The sequence below is a fragment of the Chrysemys picta genome, chromosome 2 (genome assembly GCF_011386835.1).
Source record: "Chrysemys picta bellii isolate R12L10 chromosome 2, ASM1138683v2, whole genome shotgun sequence".
NCBI lineage: Eukaryota > Metazoa > Chordata > Testudines > Emydidae > Chrysemys > Chrysemys picta.
Window position 1 is genome coordinate 224,213,601 of NC_088792.1, and position 26,647 is coordinate 224,240,247.

At 42.9% G+C, this 26,647-nt stretch overlaps 1 protein-coding gene across 5 annotated transcripts in view; it reads left to right on the forward strand.

The window, feature by feature from the left end:
- LYN (LYN proto-oncogene, Src family tyrosine kinase) overlaps nucleotides 1–26,647 on the forward strand; it is an 85,830-nt gene that overhangs the window by 3,495 nt on the left and 55,688 nt on the right. The window contains exon 1 of one of the 5 annotated variants that reach the window (XM_065585570.1): nucleotides 22,627–22,880. The exons of 3 other annotated variants lie outside the window; for them this stretch is intronic. The gene's annotated coding sequence lies outside the window, so the exon portion shown is untranslated. Of the gene's footprint in view, nucleotides 1–22,626; nucleotides 22,881–26,647 lie in introns of those variants that run through there. One more of the 5 variants, XM_005301186.4, reaches the window with a different exon arrangement.

The window sequence follows — 26,647 nt, forward strand, 5'->3', positions numbered from 1 at the left end:
AAAGGGTGATGGTGAGTGTGTGGGGGGGGTGTAAACTCCACCTAATGCAAGGGTGAGACAGGATTCCTTGCAGCAGCCCCCCTGAGGTAGCATGGCGCTATGCTGCCCCCAACATGAGGCCAAGCCTTGATAGTATCAATGAGCCCCAACTCCGTGTGAGACGGTATTGCTATAAAGTAGAAGAAAAAGAAGAAAATCCATAGGGTGTGTTTTGTAGAATTCCTGCTGATAACTCATACTCATAGTGCAGATATTTCCATGAAAAAGTGCTGAGCATTGGTTTGAAACATTATGCTAGAGATCTATTCTTCACCTCTGTCTGAGGACTTTCAGCTACCCATAACCCCAAGCCAGATCGTGCCTCTAGATGATAATAGCCACATGGAGTGGGAAGGAAGCTCCCCAAGAATTGCTTCATGGCGCTTTTTCCTGTGTTCTTCAGTCAGGAGAATGGAGGGTCTGGCCCCACAAATCCTGAGGATCTCACAGGATTCATGTGGAATGGGCTGGACTTCCACTTGAGGCCAGGGAATCAAGTAGTATAAATGTATTTAAGCACAACCTTAACAAAACAACAACTCTGTATGAAATTGGCTAATGCCCTTTTAGGCTTTTGAGTAACCAAATGCCCTTTTGTGAAATAGTAGGGTTGGGTGGGGTTTTTTTGTTTTGTTTTTTGTGCTGATCATGCTCCTGATGCCATCAGTGACTGCAAGTTTTTTCCCCACACAAGAGTTTCTACCCTTCTCCAAAACATAGTTATGTATTTATGGATATAGCTAAGGTGGCAAACACCTTCCAGACAAAATAAGATCAGAAGCAGGTCACGGCCCAGTGAACTATGTAAATTATTTTTAACAACATACGAGTTTTTAGATCAACCCCACTGATGCAATTGTCAGTACTCAGACACGATGTAGTAACCTATTAACTATTTCAAAAATGTTTTAACAACATTCCAATGATGGCATTGAACATTTTTAGTTAAATTGTCCTTCAGAGAAGGATGGGAAATGCAGTGATCTTTTTAGCCGCATTCAACTATGCTTCCGTTAAATTTGATGTCTAAAGATAGAGTCAGTCTCAACAATCTTCAGCATCTTTCTTGAAGATTACTATCCTAGCATAAATATAGAGGCAGAATCAGTCTTGTGTGGTGTTTGTATGACAGATATGAGAGCTGCTTGGTCTGATATTCATAATGAACCTCTATTAAAATTTAATGTCCAGGCCTAAAGAACTACTCATAGGGATTGGGATGCTAGATACATTACTGTGGGAAATAGCCTCTACCCTCATGGATAGAGATGACATTTTGACAGAAGCACTTGGCGGGGAGATGAGAGTACTGCCAAATTCAGTGTTTGGGGAGGAGGAGGAGAACAGCATTATTTGAAATGAAGACCTTCAACCTATGTATCCTATACGTTAGGACTGTATTATCTGTCTTATTTAGACTGCAAGCACCTGGGGTAACTATAATGTATTCCTTTGTACAGCATTGAGTACCCCATCATACACTGTCCCAGGTATAATGATAACTCCCAGTCTAAGCAACATGTCCTCCTGCCTCTGAGGCCTTTGGTACACATAACGTAAGGTCAACACTGCTCTTCCTGTCTAAGCTGTGGGTGATATACTAAAAAACTCACACCCACTTTGCTCACTTACATCTTCAAGTTCTATTTTTCCTTTATACATTCTTTTGATTGACCCTATCGTCTCAGTAACAATAACAATTGGATTTTTTTAGTTCTTCTGAAGAATACCAGTTACAATATAGTCATTTTGTGAAATATTGAGCTGAACCATGCTGCAGTACATACTAGGAATTAGTGTGCATGGTCAGGGCCGGCTCTGGCTTTTTGGCCGTCCCAAGCAAAAAAAAAAACGGGGCAGCCAGAACGGCAAAGCAAAAAACAAAAAAACAAAAAAAAACGGGTGCACGGAGACCAGCTGGGGGGGGGTAGGAGGGGGAGGGAGCGGGCAGGAGAGAGAGAGAGAAGGGGGCGGCCAAGGCTACAGCGGGGCGCTGCCACGCGGCCCCTCCCGCTGCGCCGCCGCCTGCCGCGAGGGCTCCGCTCCGGTCGGCGGGGAGGGAAGGAAGAGGACTGCCCTGCAGGGCGCTCTGGTTCTCCGCGCCACCGCCCCCTACAGGGCGGCCGGAGCGGAACAAGAACGACAACAAAAAAAAGGCAGCTGTGCCGCCCTAGGATTGAGCAGAATACCGCCTCCAACAATCTGCCGCCCCAAGCACCAGCTTGCTCAGCTGGTGCCTGGAGCCAGCCCTGTGCATGGTACATTTGCACTCTGAGCTTGGCATTTTCTGTAATTTTGTTTACATTATCTACATCCGTTTATTTACAATTCAGACTCGATATACATACAAAGGGGACTGATTATATCTGGGAAATGTGTTTTCCATCTTCTTTAGTATTTGATTAGTTGAAAGCAATTCAGGGACTTCAGCAAATGTACATATTGGCACAACAACCCTACTGTTCATGTGTTCTGGTGTGTGTGGTTTTCATTGTGTACTTTTAGTGCTTTTTACATCTTATTCATTGTTTGGTACAGGCACACCCATCTAGACCTGTTTGATCAATAGACTTTTGACCATGCTTCATATGCTAGACTTTTTTATTAGACAAACGCTGGAACAATAAGGTTCTGCAGAAGATAATGTAGAAATATATTCTTTCCCTCTCTGTATACTGTAGTATGTGACTGCATTATGGCCTTCCAACAAAATAAATACTAAAGAGCAACAAGTGCCATTCCCATGGATACATGTATAATTAATTTATAATGGTGAAATTTGTAAATCCACAGATCTGTATTACTGCTGCTTTTGACTCCTATCGTTCAGATTAGATCTTGGTAAAGAAAATATTCAAGCATAAATTTTCCAGTGGTATAAAATTGAACGGGAAAAGATGACAATAAAACTAGTATATCTGCCATATTTATCTGAAGTGAACGTTCTCAAACCATGCCATCAGCAGGACCTGGAACATCATGGAGATTATGCCTGTAAGGTCCAAATGGAAGGGACTGTTCTACGCTGGAGCAGCCCCTACACACCCATCTTAGCAGACTGGGCGTGGCCTGGCCAGCCCTTTGCATAATAGGTTGAGTGCTTTTGTGTAACGGTGATTCAAGTATGAGAGGAAAGGAGATGGGGAACATAGTTTAAGATGATTGCCAGGATTTGAGTCTTTGTCACTGAGGAAGTGAAAATTTCTTTGGTCAATACTCAGGAAGGGGAGGGAGGAGAAAGAGGAAATTCGTCATTTGGATTCGTGGGGCTCAGCTGTTTCAATACAAATTGCAAAAATTATTTGAATCTGCAGACAGCAGGATAACACAACATGCAAATTAAATTCAAAATAGGCTTTTGAAACTGCAAAATACTAAGGAACTTCTAAACTCTAGGCAGAGGCTAGACAGAAGTTCTTATAGTGCTGGAGGGGGATTTGGAGATTTTGTTCCCCCTTTGCTTCTCAGTGTGTCCCCTGCTCTTTACACCTTGTTTTTGTCACCATTCTGTGCTCTCCATCTTCTTTTTCCTCATTCTGACCTTGCAAGTAGCGTGGCAGCTCTTCTTCTCTCTGTTGTATCAGTTCCCCCACATTGCCTGAAAAATATGATCGAAGCAGGGAGACAAGCACTGATCTGGGGAGCATTAGCATTCATTAAGCAGAGAGGGGAGCCCGTCTATTCTTGGTGCTTGGCTGTCCACTCTGACTAGTTTTTAGCACAGTGGCTGATTGAAGTGGCTGAAGGAGAGGGGTTGACTTGCAGTGTGCAGCATTCCCATGCTGCTGGCAGGGCCAGGGGAAGCAGAGATCAGCAGTGTTATCACTAAGGCTGATGAAATGCATGTGCCTTGCTGTAGAACTTGTGACAGAATCAGTGTGCTGTAGTGGAACTCTATCCTCTCTGCCATGGTACCTATCAATACTGCTTGCTTAGCATCCTTAGTGCTGTGCTGCTTTGAGTCTTTTTATGAGTTGATTTGATTTTTTTTTTCTTGAAAAACTACATCACCCATTTGCTTTTACCCAGCTATAGCGGTCAGGGCCGGCTTTAGAAAGAGCGGGGCCCGATTCCTGGGGGCAGGGCTTGCCGCAAGCCCCACCCCCAGGAATCGGGCTGCGTTCTGGCCGGAGCTCCGGCCAGGGTCGCGGGGCTTGGGTCTGGCCCGGAGCCGAGCCGCGGGGTCCAGGCCGGGCCGGAGCCGAGCCGAGTCAGAGTCGCTGAGGCCGGGGGTGCTCTTCCGGGGCTGGGCCGGCGCACTCGGCCAGAACCGGGGCCAGAGTGAGCTGCTTGGCCGGGGCTGGACTGGGCCGCGCCACGCCTCACCGGAGCCCTTCTCGCGCCCCCCGCCACCCCAGCTTACCTGGTGCTGCCAGCCTGCCTGCGCGCCCCTGCTTCTTTTCAGACTTCCCGCGAACCTCTGATTTGCGGGAAGCAGGGGAGGGGGAGGAGCAGGGGGCGGAGTGTTCAGGAGAGGGGAGGAGGGAGAAGTGAGCTGGGGGTGGGGTGGAGAGCTGTGGCGCGGGGCCCTCTTAGCGTGGGGCCCGATTCAGCCGATTCAGCTGAATCGGCCTAAAGCCGGCCCTGATAGCGGTGACCTCTTTCTGCTGTCTCTCTTGGTGTTTTTTTGTTTTTAAACTCTTTCCCCATTCCTGGTCTATTGTTTTTCTTTCCCATCTGTCTTGGTCCTTTATCCTCTTAGGGCCTGTCTACAGTACAGGTAACTCATCTGACACAGTTACAAGCATTCTTGATTTATACCCCACACTGCAGCTCCCCTCTCCTCCCCTCCCCAACAAAAACCGTATCGATCAAGTTTGTGTATTAACATCTACCATACTGCCTTATTCTATGTGTATCACATCTGTGCAGCAATTCCAAAGCCCCTCAAAAGGGGATAGGGGGCCTGAAGGAAGTTTCATCTTGTGTGACCCTGCACCCTAAGATGACCTAAGGAGAAAGGGAGACCAACCAAACCAGTGACACAGTCATGATGAAGAGATCCTAGTGACACTGCAAGCAGACTGTGCACTGAACCTGTTACAGAAAGGTAGCTATGTGCCATTATAGCCACTGGTAAGGGCAGAACACTTTCAACGGGGTATTAACCATGTTGTGTGAAGGCACAAGCCATCTTTGGAGCCAACCGTAGCCTGGACTATTTATAAGCTGTTAAAAACTGTGTGCAGACAGACAAGGCTTTGTCCAATGTCTGCTGCCTCTCCTATTTCCCTCCTATTGCTTCCCCCTTCAGGAGTTGCTCTGGTAAGTTTTGCTTTACTTGTTCACAGTATTTTCTGTCCTCAGGGCAAAGTGAAACTTACCAAAGCCAGTAATTGCCCTGTGAAGTCAGCTGCTGTTTTACAGTCCCAGCACCCTGAGAAGCTGTTACTGGGAAGGGGAAAAAGAGGAAAAGCAGCAACAAGCAGAAAAAGCACTGATATGATGTGGGAGAGCTGAAGAAAGGTGTCTTATATGAGACACTTCTGCTTCAGTGGGGAGGTTGGCATATCTGGCTGCATTATTCATTATTTTTATTACCATAGTGCCTAGGAGATGTAGTCGTGAACCAGAACCCCATGGTGCTAGGCACTGTACAAACACAGAACAAATAGGTGCAAAAATAAGCATAACTGAATTAAGTAAGAACATTTGAAATAAACATTGGGAACATTAGACTTTTCTGTGACAATAATGACATGTAGGCTGTATTTGATTATGTACAGCAGAGTTTTCAAATACACTTGAGAAATGTGTAACTTTATTTTCACTTGAAATTGAGCTGATTTTTTTGTAAACGTTTGAATGCAAGTTTTAATGTTCTAAAACCAGACTGAATTAGAAAAGTTATTCTAATGGAAATACACCCGACCCTTCACTGCTCAGTGACATAACCGGGTGCCTGTAATGTATTAGTTACTGGAAAGCATGCAGGGCAAACTCTTGCTCTGTGTTGCTTAAAATCTTGCTTTAAATTGCTAGGGGCACTAAGTGGAGTAAATAGGCAGAAGGAGTGTCTTCTGCCCCAATGGCACCTGCATACAAACAGGGAAAGCTTTCAGGTGAGTACTTCCCTTAGCCTTGTTATGCCCCTACTAGTTCTCTGCAGTCCTGTCATATGACAGAATCATAGAAAGAGCCACTTTCTTCTAACATTGAATATGGAATATTTTTAATAATAACAAAATTGGTATTATCCCTATCACTAATCTGTCTCATTGCTTCTGCCTAGAATCTTCCCAGTCCTGCCTAGCTTCTTGGTACAGATTTAAAGAAACAGTAGACATAGGCCTGGTCTCCACTTAAAAGTTAGGTTGACATAGCTATGGTGCTCAGGGTTGTGAAAAAATCACATCTCCGAGCACCATAGCTATGCCGACCTAACCCCCAGTGTACATATGGTTAGTCAATAGAAGAATTCTTTTATTGACCTAGGTAATGCCACTCGGAGAGGTTACCTACAGGGATGGAAAACCTCCTTCCATTGCTGTAGGAAGCATCTATGCTACGGAGCAGGATGGTGCGAGAACTGTGTCGCTCCAGAGCCGGTAGTGTGGAGATAACCATATTCTCAAAGAGGCATGTTCTACTTGCTTGGAGGCATGATCAGGTCCCTAAAACCTACTTTGCAGGTTCCTGGCCTTCTTAATAGTTAGCTTATTGGAGATGCTACAAAACTACCTTTAAACAAAATAAATAATATAATCAAATGTTAACAGTCTCAAAATATTTTTATCACCAAACAAACAAACAAAAAACACTTAACCCATTCCTAAAGTTTTACTCTTTAACCTTTTGATTAGTTGTTTTTGTGGAAAAACAAAAAAGTTTCCAGTAACTCTACTAGTAACAGCTTTCAGCTGGCCTTCCATTTCAGAACTTACTGTTTACGAAGTATGTAATGCATAGGGAAAGTGTCAAAGTTGATTCAGAAACTAAAATCAATTTGTATCAGGAAAACTTTTAAAGAAAATCCTTCAGAATACTTAGTCATTTTCTAGCATGTCTGGAAAGAAAAAGTCCTTTCTTTTGCACTTAGTTGTCAAAGCAAAAGTAGTAGTGAGGTACCTCCTGTGCTATTGTACGGACAGGCCTTTGCTCCTTCAAACACAGGAAATGTCAACCCTCTGAATGTCTGAAAAAGACCAGTGGTGTCAAATTCATTTGGAGGAGAGGGCTAGATTCCATGTTTAACAATTATCTGTGGGCAGCAATATAAACTCAGGATTTCTGTCACTGCCCTGGTAAAGCTCCACCTGCTGGACACTCACTAAGCTACTGTGTTTAGGTCCCACCACGTGGGACCCTCTTAAGCTTGCCTTTCCCTGGTTTAAATAAGATCCACCATTATCTCTTTCTTTGGCCTTGCTGGTATCTTCCTGAGCACAGACTCGTTTTGACCAGGGCCGGCTCCAGGCACCAGCTTAACAAGCAGGAGCTTGGGGCGGCCACTCCAGAGGGGGGCGGCACGTCCAGCTATTTGGCGGCGGGTCCCTCACTCCGGCTCGGAGTGAAGAACCTCCCGCCGAATTGCCACCACTGATCGCGATTGCGATCGCGGCTTTTTTGGGGTGGGGGTCTGCTTGGGGCAGCAAAAACCCTGGAGCCGGCCCTGGTTTTGACTATCTGTAAACCATTCATGGAAGTGGGATCTTACAGTCCAACTGCCCAGGTCCCCAAATTCACTGAAGTTTGAAGTTTATTAATATAGAATCTTAGTAGGGTTGTGGCTCTGGGCAGGGGGGGAGGGGTTCAGTGTGTGGGAGGGGTCTCCAGGCTGGGGCAGGAGGTTGGGGTGCGGGGTGGGTATGGGTGCAGGTTCTGGGAGGGAGTTTGGATGTGGGAGGGGACTCAGAGCTGGGGCAGGGGGTTGGGGCGCTCGCTCTGGGCAGCGCTTACCTCAAGTGGCTCCCAGGAAGTGGCAACATGTTCCTCTGGCTCCTAGGCGAAGGGGTGGCCAGGAGGCTCCGCGTGCTGCCCCTGTCTGCACATGCAACATCTGCAGCTCCCGTTGGCCGCGGTTCCCAGCTAATGGGAGCTGCGGAGCCGGTGCTTGGGGCATTGCTTGTGCCATGCGCAGGGGCAGCGTGGGAGCTCCCCGGCCACCCCTGCGCCTACAAGTTGGAGGGACATGCCAGTCACGTCTAGGAGCCGGCTGCTGCAGCCAATCCCACCCTTTCCTAAAGCCGAAAGTTGTGAGTGCTCTGTTTATGGCTTACCTCTTCGGAGATGTGATAGTTGAAGCACATAACTCACAGGAATTTGTAAAGATTTCTAACACAATTACTCTTTACTATAGATAGCCCAAGAGATATACAGATCTAGACAAAACAGTAAAACACCTATGTGCCTTTACTTGTTTCAGTTTCCTTATTACTCTTGATTGTTCTTTGGATTTTGCTCATAGTCCTCTAGAGTGTCCAGGATCACTTTTCCTGCACGTGGCTTCTCCTCCAAATTGTCTCTCTCCCCCATGCAGCCAGCTTTTTTCTTCCTTGGTCCTGCAATCAAAAATGACCCCTCTATTAAAAAAGCATGCCCCTTTTGTTCTTCCCTGCCCAAAGCCTCCTGTGTCTTTTTAAACCAGCGTTGTCACCTCTCTCCCTTTTGTTCCCGTTAGGTATTTTTCACTCTCCACTCCCCACTTTCTGCAGATAAACTTGGTTAAACTAGTTTTCCAGCTCAGGCACCCTTCTTAGCATATCCATTGTTTGGGCAGTGCCTAATTGTTAAGGTTAACCTCTTTGTTTGTTGCTTATCTTCTTCCAGATAGGCTGGGTGATATGTATTAAGGGAGCTCATTAGCTTATAACTGACTCACTACACACTGAGGCAATTAATGACAGAGCAATTTCATAAAATTAGAATTAATGAATTATAGGTAGACAGATTCCTCAAATTGTCATATTTCCTACTCCCTTTACTCTATCTTGGCTCTCTCACTGGAGCCAATAGGATGTTTGTACAGAGAACAAGAGGCAAATACTGCCTTTACATAGTAACTAAACTTTTATTTGTTCAGTACCTTATTGTCACACTCAGTAAGAAATTCTGCTCCCCTTTAGGCCACCACTATTTCTGCCCGTTGTTTCTCAACCTTCCCCATCTTCCTTTACCTGTTTCGCTCCCTCTGCTCTGTCTTTTTATGTATCTAATCTATTCTTCCCTCTACATTTCCTTCCCAGCAGCAACCCCAATTCTGATGCATGAGGACTTGTGATTCAGGGGGGAGGGATAGCTCAGTGGTTTGAGCATTGGTCTGCTAAACCCGGGGTTGTGAATTCAATCCTTGAGGGGGTCACTTAGGGATCTGGGGCAAAATCAGTACTTGGTCCTGCTAGTGAAGGCAGGGGGCTGGACTCAATGACCTTTCAAGGTCCCTTCCAGCTCTAGGATATGGGATATCTCTATTAATTAAAAAAAAAGTTAAAAAAAGCTATAAAACTCACTCTCTTTATGTACCTTTGCAATGCAAACTCGAGGATTAAGCCTGCAAACACTACTGAGCCTACTTTACTATTAAGGCCCTGCTCCTGCAATTTGTTGTGGGTAGGCAGACTGCAACTAATGAATTGCAGGACTGGGCCTAAGTCAATGGGACTATTTGTTGTAGTAAGTGATTGCAGGAATAGGCCCCTCGAGCACAAAAAATCATCCAAATCAATACAAACTATTACAATAGCATTGAATCCAATCATCATAGCTTGTGAAAATGGAAATAAAAGTATTCAAAGACTGAAAACAAGAAATGGCCAGTCACATTCAAAATCGTAACAGTGGAGTATTAAGGCCGATTCATATTAAATCCATCTGACATATGAGTGCTCTAGTTTCTGCAAATGGGAAAAGAATTAGCATCTTCCAATGCAAGAGAGAAACATGTGTGATCATTACATTAAATCCTGAATCTGGCTGGAGAGAGTTCCATGTAATTCAGAACTATATTTCAGAGCCCTTTATTTTAACCTAGCAAAACCTCGTGTGTAGTTTCGTAAGCCTTTTGTAAAAGCCAGGTTTTGTGCTTGCTAACTAGCCTGCCAGACTTGAGGCACCAGAAATTTGCTGTCCTTTTAACCTGCCTTTATGGCTATTTAATAATAAAACTTGGCACTTAACACAGTTTTGCAAACATTAATCACCATAAAATAGTGGAGGTCCTATATCTAGTGATTGGAGCCTGGGACTGAGTCACAGCTCTTGGATTTTATTTCTAGGTCTGCTAATGACTCCATATGTGACCATGTACTTCACCCGTTTGTGCCTCCATTTGCCTGACTGTGAAAAGGGTGCAATAATACTTACTCCCCTGAGGATGGCTGTGAGAGTTAGGAGTAAAACCAGCCGCCTCTTTCTTCCTTCACCACCACCATGGAAGGCTCTTATGCAGTGGAGATGGTGTGGGAGGATTGCTGTCCACTTACCCCCAGCACATCTCACCAGCACCTGGCTGGGCATTGCTTTGCAAGCGGGGGTAGAGCTGGGTATGGGTGGGAGATACACAGGCTGTGTGCACATTCATTCTTAAATCCCAACTCTTAAAGAATTTCAGGGGGTTTGTTTTAATATTTTGTCTAAATCTTCCAATTCATGTTGTCCTTTGTCTCATTTGGCTACATTTGTACTGAACTGGTGGCTGAGACAACTTCCAAAAGATTATTACAGCTTACTTAGCTGAGATAAACAAGTTATCAACCTAAGCAGGCTACTGTCTCATGCTTTCAAGGGATTATTATAAACACAGTTTAAAGTTGTGCAAAAAATGAGCTTTTTACAAATTAACTCCCCTAAAAAGTCATCATATGGAGCTCAATCTTCCTCCAATAGAATTCAAGGGGAGTTTTGCCATTGACATCAATGGGGGTGAGATCAGGTGCCTCTAACTTGAAAGCTTGCACAGTTAGTCAATACTCTGTATATTTATGTTATCAGTAACAAGATGGAAATTGCATGAGATCTTTTCTCTATGGTTGTGTAACTTACGGTCACCAGATTCAGCACTGTCGTATTTTCAACTACTTTTCCAGTTTCCTCCTAAAACAATTCTGATTTGCAAAATCAAACCAGAGTTCACAGAGTTCCAACAGGAACTGCAATCTAAAATAATGGTGTTAGTTTAGTTCAAACTAGACAACTTAGGCCAAAATGTTCAAACCTGAGTGTCTCTTGTTAGGGTCCTAAATCCATATTGGGCACATAAATACAATGTCCTGAGCTTCAGAAGTGTTGAGCATGCCATTGACGTCAATATAGCTTTACTGAGAAGCCATATAAAGAGGTCCACTAGAAAATGAAAGCGCCTTCCCCTTGTCTATAATAGAATTATATGTTGGATTTTATTTTCAGGTGTGATTGTTTTTGCTTTTTGAAGTGGCTGAAAGAGTTTGAGAATTTTTCATTTGCTAAATCTATCAATATGAATGTCACTTTCAGCTCTAAGTACTTTACGTATTTATAAATAGAGATTTGACAAAATAGAAATAAGCCTGCAGAAAACCTTTTTGACCCCAGCATGTCTTTCATTAAGCCTTCCATTAAAGAATCCATCATGGACATTCTTCAAGGAATTTTCCTCCCTCGTGTCATCACTGGCATGTCATGATGTAGCTTGATGATATTTAATGGGCCCCATATCCATTTTCAGATAGCTGTGGAGCACTCCTTGCAGGAAGCAAGTTCATTCCAAGAAAATAAAAATTATCCTAGAAAAGACACGGTGGGTAACTTATCAGAGATCTCATACACTGAAGTAAGAACAGATGGGGGATTTGGAGTAGTGTCCATTAAGGATTCACCCTAATGAATAGTCAAAGAAAGCACTCCCTGAGACATGTGCAGGTGCTATATTTGGTTGGATTGAAAATTTTGGGACCCATAGATACAAATTTACATACACACTCATGAAGGGTGGAGAGGGTTCATTTTAATCATCACTTAAGGTGCAAGCTGATAATGCTCCCCTGAGCATTGACTAGGCCACAGGTCTTACTAGCTTGGTCTACGTAGGAGGGGTGAGTAAAATGGGTGAAGAAACTTCTTGCTTAATCCTCCCTTCCATCCATTCTTCTTGTAACAATGAGGCCAAGTTTCAAATAAATCCAGACAAAAGCTTTATATTTGTTGGAATCAATACCAATGTTTTGCATGTTTATAAATTAGGCATTTTGCCCTGGTATAAATATTGTAGATGCGCAAAGTTAAACTACATCCTGCACTGGGAGGGTGTGCATGCGTGCGTGGGAGTGTGCATGCTTGCATGGTGGGATGGGGTGGCCAACCTGTGGCTCTTCAGAAGTTAATAAGCGGCTCCTTGTATAGGCACCGACTCCAGGGCCTGGAGTTACAGGCGCCAACTTTCCAATGTGCCGGAAGGGGATCACTGATAAACCCCTGGCTCTGCCACAGGTCCTGCCCCCACTCCACCCCTTCCCGCCCCCTCCCCTGAGCCTGCCATGCCCTCGCTCCTCCCCCACCCCTCCAGAGCCTCCTGCACGCCACGAAACAGCTGCTGACGTATTACTGTGGTTCTTTGGCAATGTACATTGGTAAATTCTGGCTCCTTCTCAAGCTCAGGTTGGCCACCTCTGGGGTAGGGGTTTCAGCACTGTAATTCGGACAGAATAAAGAACAGACTGTGTGAAAGAGAACCAGCATTAAGTTCACTTTAAGCAGGAAGTGCTTAAGTTTCCACAGAAACTTCAAGGAGCTCTGTCCATCCACCTTCCTATAGAGTAGTGGTGCTTCAACCAGGAGTATATGTACCCTTGGGGGGTACACAGAGGTATTCCGGGGGTACATCAACTCAGTTAGATATATACTTAGTTTCACAACAGGCTACATAAAAAGCACTAGCGAAGTCAGTACAAACTAAAATTTCATACAGACAGAATGAAAAAGTAAGCAATTTTTCAGTAATAGTGTGCTGTGACACATTTGTGTTTTTATGTCTGATTTTTGTAAGCAAGAAGTTTTTAAGTGAGATAAAATTTGGGGTATGCAAGACAAATCAGACTCCTGAAAGAGAGAGAGTGGTCTGGAAAGGTTGAGAACCACTGCTATAGAGGAATAGTTTATTGCTACTGGTATTTCATGAAGTACTCTCAAGTTCTACAGAACACCACAGTGCCTTAAGGCCCATAAATTGTGATTTCTGTGGCCAATTTGTCACAATGATGATTAGTTTAAATATTTAAAAAAAAATAAGGACCATCTTGTGAACCCCTTAGTCCCATTGGTGAGCATTTACATGCATAAATCTCAGTGTGACTTCTTGTATGTTTAGGTGTTCACCAATAGGAGTAAGGTATTTGCAATTACAGCCAGATTCCAGTCTGGATAATCCAGTGCCAGGAATTTACTTTTCAATCTCAGTTGGAAATGAAGTTCTCAACCTAATCAGTTGTGTAATGTTGCTGTGTGCCACTAAATACAGCTTTATTTCACTTCAGTGCTGGATGCACTTTAGTGGTGGGGGAAGTGATTCCATGTGTGTGTAAAGTATAGTTTGTATGGCACTTTAATTCTGTAAAGTGCTTTGGGATCTTTCCTAAACTTTGTTAGTATGATGATACAATTTTGTTTTTACCCGTAGTCCATTTTATCTGATCCTTTTAGAAGATTCGGCTAAAGTTGTTAATTCTGTTATGACAAATTAATACCTTATTTCCCCTTCCTTCCTCTTCAAGGACATTAAATACAAAGGAAAAAAGTGTTTAAAAAAAAAGGTGCAATTGCCTAGAGACTGGTGAAACTGATTAATTCATTGGTGCTATTGATTCAAAATCCTGGAGGATGCAGTTCAGGCAAAGAATTGCAATAAAATAAAGTGTGATCACATCAGAAAACGGATGTTAGCTTATCATAAAACAAGTTTAATATTGGTGCCAGAAATGACTACATAAACCTGGAACATGTTCCTAATTCTTTAAGTCCATAATTCATAAAATCCATTATGTAATTCTTTACGAATTTCTATAATGTTAAAATGGCAACCTCTCTGCGGAGTGATGTTATTTTAATATTTTATTAAAATAAACAAGGAAAAGCTGAATGTATGATTTCATATAAATTCAGTTGTCCTTCCCTTGAATTAAAGCTACTTTTATTTCATTTCAAAATAATCTTTCCATCTTTCAAATTGTAGTAATGACATGATTATAGGTCCTATTTAATATACTCCTTGTTTATGTTTTGACTGGGTAAGGAATGATATGAGGCCAAGTTTCTAATGAGTCTCAACAAAAGGTGAGAGGGATTTATGGAAAGCCAAAGGAGTTTTGCCTGGGAAGGAGTTTTCTTTAGGTCCTTGTAAGAGTTAGGCTAGGTCTACACTACCCGCCTGAATCGGCGGGTAGAAATCGATCTCTCAGGGATCGAATTATCACGTCTCGTCGGGATGCGACAATCGATCCCCGAATCAACACTCTTACTCCACCAGCAGAGGTGGAAGTAAGCACCGTCGACGGGGAGCCACGGAGGTTGATTTTGCCGCCGTCCTCACAGCAGGGTAAGTCGGCTCCCCCCTGTAGTGAAGACCTGCCCTTACTTTCCCGTAGATGGTCTTGTTATTGATTTCTATTATGGTAGTGCCTAAGTGTCCTAATCAAGATCGGGATCCCATTTTGCTTGGTACTATATAAACATAAAGTACGTGTATGAGTACTCTGCAGTCAGGAGCTGTGAATGCAGAACTTGTAGAAATACCTGAGTTTACTGTGATCAAAACTAGTTCAAGTAGCAACAGCAGTGAAGCTGTGGCAGCATGGGCAGAGGTCACCTGAGTACATACTGAGGGTCGTCGGTGGATGGGCTAGCCTGTGGAGCCACTTCACTGCTATTGTTACTCAAGCTAGTTTTGAGCTAGCTAGAAAGATAGCTCAGGTATGTCTACAAATGTCGCAATCACACCACCCAGTTCCACGATAGCGGGGAGAGAGTCCCTGTCCCAAAGAAGAACTGTAATTTTAGATGCAAAGCTCTCTTAATAATTAGTGTCCCAAATGTGCGCATGGCTTCTGCTGGTAGTGTCCCTTACATACAAGACATAGTTGGAAAACTAAGTCAGTCTTTGAAATGAAAATCATTTATTTTATTGTGTGTTGAATGAATTGTGAGCACTATAGTGCACACACCTTTGCTGCTTTGTGTGTGATAGAGGTTTTCTGGTTTATAAATAGAAATTATATTTCACTTCCTGATTCACTAATGAATAATCCTCTGTCTATGCTATGTTCCCATGAACTGTTCTTTGCTCTGTTCCTTTTTAACTGCTAAAAACTCCAATTTCAGCAATCTTCAGCTTCTTCCTATGTGCAACATTGCTCAACTCCAGGTTATGAAAGCTTAAAAAAAAATTTAGCAGTCCAGTGGCTCCTTTTACCTTAGTAAGCACAGTGAAGGACAGCCTTCCACTGTAAATATTTGATCAGGCTTTTTATGAGCAAATGAGTGATTTGTTAAGAATGATAAGACTATAGCTTGAATCTTTATTGTTTTGTATACTGAGCTTTATCATATCCTCCATGCTGTCTAGAAATACATAGTAAATTATCAGAGGGGTAGCCGTGTTAGTCTGTATCCACAAAAACAACGAGGAGTCCGGTGGCACCTTAAAGACTAACAGATTTATTTGGGCATAAACTTTCATGGGTAAAAAAACCTCACTTCTTCAGGTGCATAGTAAATTGTGGTCCCTACCCCAGACAGCTTACAATAAAAAGGCCCTATCTTGTTCCCAATGGAGTCAGTATGAATTTGCCATTGGCACAGGATTGAATTTAAATGAAATGATACTGTCGAGTAAACAGGAAGAAATTTGGTTTGCAATCAGTGCATATATCATTGGGAGATCATCATGGAAAAACGAAGTGTTTAGATATTGTAGTGATGGGTTTTATGCAAGTATCAAATAATCGAGTAGACAGATTTGTTATTTTAAAGGTCCGTAACATGGGAATTTTGGATTTTGACTTGAATGTAGGCAAGTTTAACAAAATCCCATGGTACCTTCATAATTTATTATTTCTCAACCTATATAATCCTTTACTTTAATGGAGTTACACTAGGAATTAATATGTCCCATTGTTTTTGGCTAGCTCCAAGCATATGCATATTAAAATATAATTTGGTTTCATCTCATTTTTCCCAGATAAAGATTAGGAAAAGTGCAAGAATTTTAGAAATGTTGTTGTCAGAAGGGAGACCAGGTACAGCAATGGACTTGAGAAAGACTCTAATTCTCACTAAGGTTGCCAAGTGTCTGGTTTTTGACTGGAAAGTCCAGTTGAAAAGGGAACCTGGCAGTCCAATGAGGCAGAAGGAGGCACTGGATCATTAACCTGCACCAACCCCTGCTGAGCCAGGGCCACTTCCTCCTACCTGCAGACAGGCTCTGCATCAGCTCCTGTCCCAGCCCTGGAGCAGAGGGAGCCCAGCTGGGGGACGTGGGGAAGAGGTGGAGACAATCTAGTGACAAGTGTGGTGGGGAGAGCAGCAAGTGATGGGGAGGGGGAAAGAGGAGCGGGTGGGGGGCAGGGCCTGGGGAAGAGGCAGAGCAGGGGCGGGGCCTTGGGATGAAGTGGCGGGGTGGGAGGGCAGGGCCTCGGGGGGGGGTCTGGTTTTCAGCCAATAGAAAGTTGGCAACCCTACTTCTCACATCAGTGGGACTGATGTCACAGGGAAAAGGTTCTTGGGACCAATTCAGATCTCATTTAAAATGGTGCAAATTCATTAATTTCAAGGGAGCAGCCCATACTTGCACCAGGTCTGTATGGTGTCTTTGTTCATTGTTCTTCACACATATTAGTATAAGCTATAAGAGGTCTGAGTATGGTTCTCTGCCTGGTAAAGTTTGAGTAGAGTTCAGCCTTCACTAACACTTCACATGTTGAATGGACTGCTTGTGGGGCAGGGGGATGGGAGAAGCATGATAGTCTTGGAAATGCAGTGCCCTTCAGTGTGGTGTTCTCTGGTGCATGTGTGTCTGCCAGGTAAGGGATTGGATTAAAATGAGGAGGGAATATGAGGGTGGTGGGCTGGACCAATGAATTAAATAAAGAGGGGACTAAAATAGATGAGACAGGAAGTGAATAATATATGCATAAGGATTTCAGCAGAAAGTCAGTCTATGTTCCAGAGGCAATGTTCTGGAAACTAGTGTAAAAGGGAGATGTGGGAAAGGAAACAAGGTTAGGGTGAAGATTGACTCAAAGGTTTCTGGGCTTGGGAGCCCAGGGAATGTCCTGAGTTAATGAGAATGGAATCAGAGACGTGCAGTAGGCCAAAAATCCTTTTTATGAGCAGTGGTGGAATATAGAATCATAGAAATGTAGGGATGGAAAGGATCTTGAGAAATCATCTAGTCCAGCCCCCTGCGCGAAGGCAGGACCAAGTAAACTTAGGCTGGGCAAGGGCCTGTCAGGGATGGTCTATTTCCAATGATTCCAAAACCTCTATTGGAAGCCTATTTCAGAACTTAACCCTTTTAGTCAGAAAATTTTTCCTAATATTCAGCCTAAATCTCCCTTGCTGCAGATTAAGCTTATTACTTGTTCTCCATGTCCACTGAAGGTAGGACAAGAATTGATCACAGTCCTCTTTATAACAGCCCTTAATATAGATGAAGACTGTTATCAGCTCCCCCATCAGTCTTCTCTTCTCAAGACTAAACTTGCCATTTTTTTAACCTTTCCACATACATCAGGTTTTCTAAGCCTTTTATCATTTTTTGTTGTCCTCCTCTGGATTCCCTCCAGTTTGTCCACATCTTTCCTGAAGTGTGGTGCCAAGAATTGGACAGAGTACTCCAGCTGAGGCTCCCAGTGCCAAGTAGAGCAGGACAATTACCTCCTGTATCGTACATATGATACTCCTGTTAATACACCCCAGAATATTAGCCTTTTTCACAAATGCACCACATTGTTGACTCATGTTCAATTTGTGATCCACTATAACCATCAGATGCTTTTTCAGCAGGACTCCCACATGGCCAGTTATTCCCCATTTTGCAGTTGTACATTTGTTCCCCCTCCCCTCCATCCCCTCCTCCCGAGTACTTTGTACTGTCTTTATTGAATTTCATCTTGTTGAATTGAAACAAATTCTCCAATTTGTCAAGATTCTTTTGAATTCAAATCCTGTCCTCCTCCAAAGTTCTTGCAAGTCCTCCCAGGTTGGTGTCATCTGCATATTTTATAAGCATTCTCTTAGTTACCCAAGTCATTAATGAAAATATTGAATAGTAGTAACAGACTCGGGACTGACACCTGCTGGACCTCACTAGAGAGACACTCCCAGTTTGACAGAGAACTATTCATAACTACTCTTGGAGTGTGGTCTTTCAACCAGTTGTGTATCCACCTTATAGTAACTTAATCTAGACTTCATTTCCCTAGTTTGCTTATGAGAATGTCATGTGGGATTATGTGAAAATCTTTACTAAAATCAAGGTTATCACACTACTGCTTCCCGCACCATCCACTAGGCCAGAAACCCTGTCAAAGAAGGAAATTAGGCTGATTTGGCATGATTTGCTCTTGACAAATCCATGCTGGCTATTCCTTATAACCTTATTATCCTCTAGGTCAGACGTGGACAAACTATGGCCCACGGGTCACATCCGGCCTGTGGGACCGTCCTGCCCGTCCCCTGAGCTCCCGGCCGGGCAGCCTAGTCCACAGCCCCTCTCCCACTGTCCCCCCTTCCCCGCAGCCACGCCGCCGTGCGGGCCGCATCTGGTCCGCTGCTCCTGCTGGGCAGGGTGGGGAGCACAGCTGGCTCTGGCCAGGTGTCATGGCTGCGAGCTCCTGCTGCTGGTAAGGGGGCGGGGAGTGGGGGGGGTTGGGTAAGGGAGCAGGAGGTCCTAGGGGGCAGTCAGGGAGGAGGGGGCGGTTGGATGGGGAGGAGGTTCTGGGGGAGGTGGTCAGGGGATGGGGAACAGGGAGGGTTGGGAGTGGGAGTCCCGGGGGGCCTGTCAGGGGACGGGGATGTGGATAGGGGTCAGGGGACAGGGAGCAGGAGGGGTTGGATAAGGGGGTGGGATCTCGGGAAGCAGTTAGGGGTGGGGGGTCCCAGGAGGGGGTGGTCAGGGGACGAGGAGCAGGGGGGTGGATGGGTTGGGGGTTCTGAGGGGGGTAGTCAGGGGCAGGAAGTGAGAGGGGGCAGATAGGGGGTGGGGGCCAGGCTGTTTGGGGAGGCACAGCCTTCCCTACCTGGCCCTCCGTACAGTTGTGCAACCCGGTGAGGCCCTCGGGCCAAAAAGTTTGCCCACCCCTGCTCTAGGTGCTTACAAACTGTGGCCTTGGCTACACTCGCGGATTCACAGCGCTGAAAGTACTCCACCTCTCCTAGGGGAATAACTTGCAGCGCGAGCGTGCAGCGCTGCAGGCGCTGATTACACTGGCGCTTTACAGCGCTGCACTCGCTGCACCCAGGGGGGGTGTTTTTTCACACCCCTGAGCGCAGCAAGTGCAGCGCTGTGAATTGCCAGTGTAGCCAAGGCCTGTGTGTTTAACAGTTTGTTCCAGTATCTTTCCAGGGATCAAAGTTAGGCTGATTGGTCTATAATTGCTTGGGTCATCTTTGTTCCCCTTTTTAAAGATAGGTACTATGTTTGTTTGCCCTTCTCTTGTCCTCTGGGACCTCACCCATCTTCCATGAGTTCTCGAAGATAATTGCTAACATTTTTGAGATTGCTTCAGCTAGCTCCTCAGGTACTCTAGAATGAATTTCATCACACTCTGCTGATTTGAATACATCTAAATATTCTTTAACCAGTTCTTTTCCTATTTTCCCTTGTGTTCCTTCCCCCTTCTTGTTAATATTAGTTGTGTTGAGTATCTGGTCAACCATTACCCTTTTTATTTTTTTAAGGCAAGCAAAACAGGCATTAAATGCCTCAGCCTTCTTGATGTAATCTATTATTAGCTTTCCTTCCGTGCTAAGTAGAGGATCTACGCTTTCCTTCATCTTTCTCTTGCTCATAGCATATTTAAAGAAATCTTCTTATGCCTTTTATGGCAACTGACTTGAATAAAACAAAAACCTAAATGTTTTTTAAGATTTGAATTCATGAACCCCCAAATTTACTCCCTCCCTATGACCCCCCCCTTCTAGCTAACATTGTTTCTTACCGTTGTGTTAGCCAGAGCCCCTGCCCTCATCATGACCAGCAGGTTTAAAAGTATGCTGCCAGATCCAAGTAAATCTATGCTGAGCCCTAGTGCTTTGATTTAAATTTTTCTGCTGTGTTCTCTGGAGGCAGATATGCTACAGCAGGGGTCGGCAACCTTTCAGAAGTGGTGCGCCGAGTCTTCATTTATTCACTCTAATTTACAGTTTCGCATGCCAGTAATACATTTTTAACGTTTGTAGAAGATATTGTTCTATAAGTCTATAATATATAACTAAACTGTTGTATGTAAACGAAATAAGGTTTTTAAAATGTTTAAGAAGCTTCATTTAAAATTAAATTAAAATGCAGAGCCCCCCCGGACCAGTGGCCAAGACCTGGGCAGTTTGAGTGCCACTGAAAATCAGCTTGCGTGCCGGCTTTGGCACGCGTGCCATAGGTTGCCTACCCCGTGCTACAGACTGCATCAAGTGACAGTGTACCAGAAATGTGGTATTTCTAGGGCCCTCAAAGATGGAAGTGTGAGCCCTTACTGTGGAGTTGGTCCTTACAACACAGGCAGGAGAGAGTTGCGGTACTGAAAAACAGGGTCCAAAAAAATACTCTGGTGGTCTTGCCAGGCTGGACGGGAGAAAAAGGGTCATACGAACTGAATTAAAAAAAACATTTAAGGTTTTTCCATAGCTACTTTTGCCTAGAAAAGGAGGCGTCAATATTTGAATAAATCTGTTTAGATGGTTATGATGGAGACGCCAAGAAAACAACGGTCATCACTGGAAAATTTTAAATCACGTTTGGATTTTTTCCAAAAGACATACTCTAGTTCAAACGTGAATTAATTCAGGGAAGTCCTCTAGCCTGTTCTTATACAGGAGATCAGACGAGAGAGTCAGGCAGCCTGGGGAGGCAACTGGCCCAGTAGTCTGGAAGCCCTGGGTTCCCAGGCCCAAGGGCAGTCTGTATGGCAAGGCTGCCCCAGAGCCCTAGACCCTGGAAGCCCATTGCAGGACTTCCAGGCTCCCAACTCTGTGGCAGAAAGGGGTTCCAAGCTCTGTGCTGTAGAACAAGGAGCCTACATTCTGAGAACCCTGGCTAGAGCCAATTCTCCCTGGGCTTTTGGGACTTCAAAGCACCTGGACACACTGCAGGGAGCCAGAAAGCCCTGGCATGGTGAGGCTTCCTGGAAATATGGATCCTGGAAACCTGGAGGACCCTGACTCCAGTGCAGTGTGAATGGTGGGGCTCTCGAGCAGCACGCTACGTGGGCTGGCAGGGAACCAGGCAGATTTCTGACAGAAACCTTCCTGTGATTCATTAAAATTCATGGAACCTGATTTTCTTTCATGAGACATTTTGGGCTTGATAAACCAGCATTTTCTAATAAAATTCTGTTCTGTTAGAAAACTTCCAACCAGCTCTATGTCTGGCCTTATAAACTATGAAAAAAGAACAGAACAATCAGTGTAAAAAGCCACACTGAGAGAAAGTGGGATGAAATTGGACAAAGACTAAAGAGAGAGAGATTTTCTTTTCAGCTTTCTAAGGGAGTACTAATACAATTTAAAATTATAAAAAGACCGACTTACCTGTCATTTTAATTTTAACCTTTTTGGAATGTGCAGGTGAAAAATAGGTTGTTTTCAATTCTAGATTCAGAGTTCTAAATGCAAAGCATTGCCCAATGGTGACTTTGTGGATCTTGGTTTTTTTTAAAAAGCAACATTGTTCCTTCACAGCAGATTGCACAGTTAAGATATGAAATATAATTTACAAAAATAAATATTTCAGTCTCATACAACAGGCAGACGGTATAAATAACTGTTTAGATGATTAACTCTCTATTTTTTAAAGTTCTATTCTACCACCTATAAAGCTTGCAATAATCTATAAACGTCTCATTTGTACAGTAAGTATCCATATATAGAGAGATTTATTCAGAGTTATCTATATCTTATCACAGCTTTGGGATTGTTTAGTCAGCTCCTTGAATAGCTACTATTAGGCAGTTTGCATACTGTATGTTAGTTTATTTTACTAATCAGAGGATATGGATTTTATAACAACTTTTTAAAAAGCTATTATAAAAATATTTTAGTCAGTTTTTAAAATTAAGGTTATTCTCCAGTTATACAAAGATTAAACTAAAACCACTCTAAGTGATTGAAAAATGTGTTGGGATTTGAAGAGCATTTTAGTAAAAAGTGATTGGTTAAGAAAAGTCCAGGCATTCAAGTTGATTTATGAAACAATTGCTAACTCACAGCATAATTAATATGTGTAATAAACATCACTAGAAGAGGCAACCATGAACATATTGAAAAATGTGATAAGATATAGATGACTAAGATAGATAAGCACTTAGAGGAAGCAAAACATCACGGGCCACAGACGCGGTAGTGGATGGACCTGTAATGGTCACGTGATCTTCCACTATGAGTATTAGGCTAAAATACTTGTGGTTTTAGTTAAATTACATTGCTGGTACTGAAGCAACAGGCAGATAAAACAGCTGTGTTTGTCAGAAGGACAGCAGCTTTTAAAATCCAAACAAGTACATTGCAGGCAGTTTCTGGTACTTAAAATCTACTTGAAATCAAAGAGAAAGCTAAGCAAAGAGAAGAGACAAAATATTACTGGAGTGAGATGATATGCTGGCAGATGATGATTGTCTTGAATTCTGTTTGAATCCTACATCTTTGTAGTCATCAAAAGAAAGGTTGGTGATTATGAAACAACATGTTGTTAGAGGAAGCTCATAGTTATCTTTGTAGAGAGAGTGTGTGTGTGTGTGTGTGTGTATGTGTGTGTGTAAACGTAGGTTTGTAACAACAAACCTAAGATGTTAATCAAGACAGCAGTCATGTCTTTAAACTTCATTTTACCTTTTAGGCCACGTAATAAAATCAGATGCTTTTATTCAATGATAATTTAAGTCAAATTACTTAGGTGTCTGCTTATAGAAGTTATCCTCTCTTATATAGTTTCTTCTCCTCTACATGTACAGCATCTTTCATATCTTGAAAAGTGGATAGGAAAATTGATTAAAAGCATTGATGAAAAGTAACATATTGCCTACTGTAAAACATCGTGGGAATGAGAAACATCTGTAAAGGGACTGAAAGTACAGTATTTCCTTTGTTGTACAATGATTCTTATCTCAGAAGAACAAATACTCTAATCTGTAACAATCTGAACAGCTGAAAGCTTATCAAATCCTCCTTTTAATACCAGCAAAAAAGCACTTCCCTGTCACAAAAGATTAAACATACCCAATGTTGATTGAGGTAAATGGGGAAAAAAGTCATGCAAATAAACATTTTACACTAAATGCAATATTCATGCATAAATCCACTTTCCCCATACTTTCTACAGAAATATACTATAACTTAAGAAATAGATATGCTTCATTCATTACATATTTTCAATATTTTTTCAGTAATGTATTTTTACTAGGGTTGACTGTTTATATTTTAAGAGTTAAAAGAGGCAATTGTATAGTATAAATATTTAAAAATCCATCACTTTTAGCATATGGCTGGTCAAAATGTATCTTACAATGTCTGCTGTTAAGATTAGCTTTATGGAGTTTTTATTCTCATGCCATTCTAAGGACCTTCCTGCCCAGGTGCAAGAAGTGAATTTGCTTTCAATGTATAATGTTTATCAGAATGCATAAAGTACTGGGAACACCCATGGAAGTATATGATCCCAAGGCCATGGGAGAATTCATAGAAACTCTAATTTTACCGTTATAGTATCAGAATAAAATGCAATAAGTGGCAAAATACCTAACACGTCTTAAATATTTTTCAGTTGCTTTATGTGAGATGGGGTTTTCAGAATCTTCATACACTTAATTAGAAATCCTGTAAATTAATTTGTCTGAAAGTTAAACATGCACTTCATTTACCTTAATCTATTGCAGTTTTTCCAAGTGCTTCTTTAGAAAGATTTGAGAGAGTAATTAATAAAGGACAGGTAAAGAGCTCAATCCTATAAGGAACTGAGATCCAGATCCACAAAGGTATATAGGCTCCTAACTTCCATTGGATTGGAATTCCTTTGTGGATCTGGCCCAGGGTACCCCTAACTCGCATTGAAATCAATGGGAGTGAAGAGTGCTTAGCGCCTCTTTGGAGGAGATTAGTATCTTGCAGAATTGGACCCTCAATCTGTAACACATTCGTGTTCTTGCTTATCATTGCTGTGAGTTTAATCTTGGATGATGCATCTGAAGTATATGTTACTAGATGGCTGATATTTAGTTGTGTGTGCAAAATATACATCAAATGATTTTACTGTCACCATTGTGAATGACACAATTACAACTAAAGTTAACATACTTTTTTAACTTTTGGGGGGATGGATCTTCAATCTCTCTTCTTTCCCCTTCCCACCATAACTTACATTTAAGGTCCCTGCATCTGAACTGGGAGTCGGGGTTTCTTTTCCCTGTTCTGCCACTGATATGCTATGTGACCTTGGGCAGGTCACTTTATATCTGTTTGGTTGTCTCATGGAATAAAACCATCGGACTCATTCTTTTAGACTTCATTCCAGTAGTGAGGGAGGCACTTTCCTGTCTGTGATTTAGGCCCCAATCTAGTAAAACACTTAACCACATGTTTAACTGTAAGAATAGGATTAGTCCTTTTTGAATCAGTGGATCTACTCACCTGCTTAAAGTTAGGGCATGTGCTTGACTACTTTCATGCCAGTTTTTTATGAGTCTTCAACTTCAGGTTGTGGTTTTGTAGGTGCAAATTTGTGGGCACTGGTGTTAACATGTAAATTACTGAGTACCTGATTTCTTCTAGGTGCAATCCAGGTAATTAGACATCTAATAAGCAAATATGCACACACAAACCCCAGCTTGCATATGTGTATACTGGGGTTACCCATGTACATGTTTGTCATGTTCAAAAGTGCAAGTGAGTTTTGTATGCCCACAATGAATTGTGCCTGAAAACTTGGAGGGTGTTCTTAAATATCGGAATCCTAAAAGCTTCTATTAGTGTCTCAAATGAAAGAGTGTGTGTGTATGTATCTCCCATATGGAATTGGAGATCGGGAGGATTTCCAATGGGGTTTTCACAAAGCAAAAATGAAAGCATTAGAGGTTTCCTATTGTAAGAAAAGATCCCAACAGAAATGCAGCCTCTCCACCTTACACTGGTGAGTGGAAATGCTGCAGTCATAGATTCATAGATTCTAGGACTGGAAGGGACCTCGAGAGGTCATCGAGTCCAGTCCCCTGCCCTCATGGCAGGAACAAATACTGTCTAGACCATCCCTGATAGACATTTATCTAACCTACTCTTAAATATCTCCAGAGATGGAGATTCCACAACCTCCTTAGGCAATTTATTCCAGTGTTTAACAACCCTGACAGTTGTTAACCTAGACCTTCCTTGCTGCGGTTTAAGCCCATTGCTTCTTGTTCTATCCTTAGAGGCTAAGGTGAACAAGTTTTCTCCCTCCTCCTTATGACACCCTTTTAGATACCTGAAAACTGCTATCATGTCCTCTCTGTCTTCTCTTTTCCAAACTAAACAAACCCAATTCTTTCAGCCTTCCTTCATAGGTCATGTTCTCAAGACCTTTAATCATTCTTGTTGCTCTTCTCTGGACCCTTTCCAATTTCTCCACATCTTTCTTGAAATGCGGTGCCCAGAACTGGACACAATACTCCAGCTGAGGCCTAACCAGAGCAGAGTAGAGCGGAAGAATGACTTCTTGTGTCTTGCTCACAACATACCTGTTAATACATCCCAGAATCATGTTTGCTTTTTTTGCAACAGCATCACACTATTGACTCATATTTAGCTTGTGGTCAACTATAACCCCTAGATCCCTTTCTGCCGTACTCCTTCCTAGACAGTTTCTTCCCATTCTGTATGTGTGAAACTGATTTTTTCTTCCTAAGTGGAGCACTTTGCATTTGTCTTTGTTAAACTTCATCCTGTTTAACTCAGACCATTTCTCCAATTTGTCCAGATCATTTTGAATTACGACCCTGTCCTCCAAAGCAGTTGCAATCCCTCCCAGTTTGGTATCATCCGCAAACTTAATAAGCGTACTTTCTATGCCAATATCTAAGTCGTTAATGAAGGTATTGAACATTGATATGCCAGAACTGAAAACTGCACTTACTTTTCTTGTGGAATGAGGGCCCTTGGGCTTTTTTGTTTTTTGGTTATAATTTAAGAGAACACAAGTGACTAGGTGGTTTGGAGATCAATGAGCTCTCAATTGATGACTGAACTCGATGGTACAATGACCAGTGAGTTTATTCATGGACACCCAAACTTTGATGTCAAAGGGCCACATCTAATTTCCATAAAATGGGGCAGACAGCAGCTACCCTCATCTCTAATGTAGAGGAAGATGTGCAGCCCACAGAGACTATAGGTCCCAACATGCAGTGCTCCATCTTGACCTGGGTGGAAGGCTACAACTGGTGGGAGCATAACATGTTGTGGC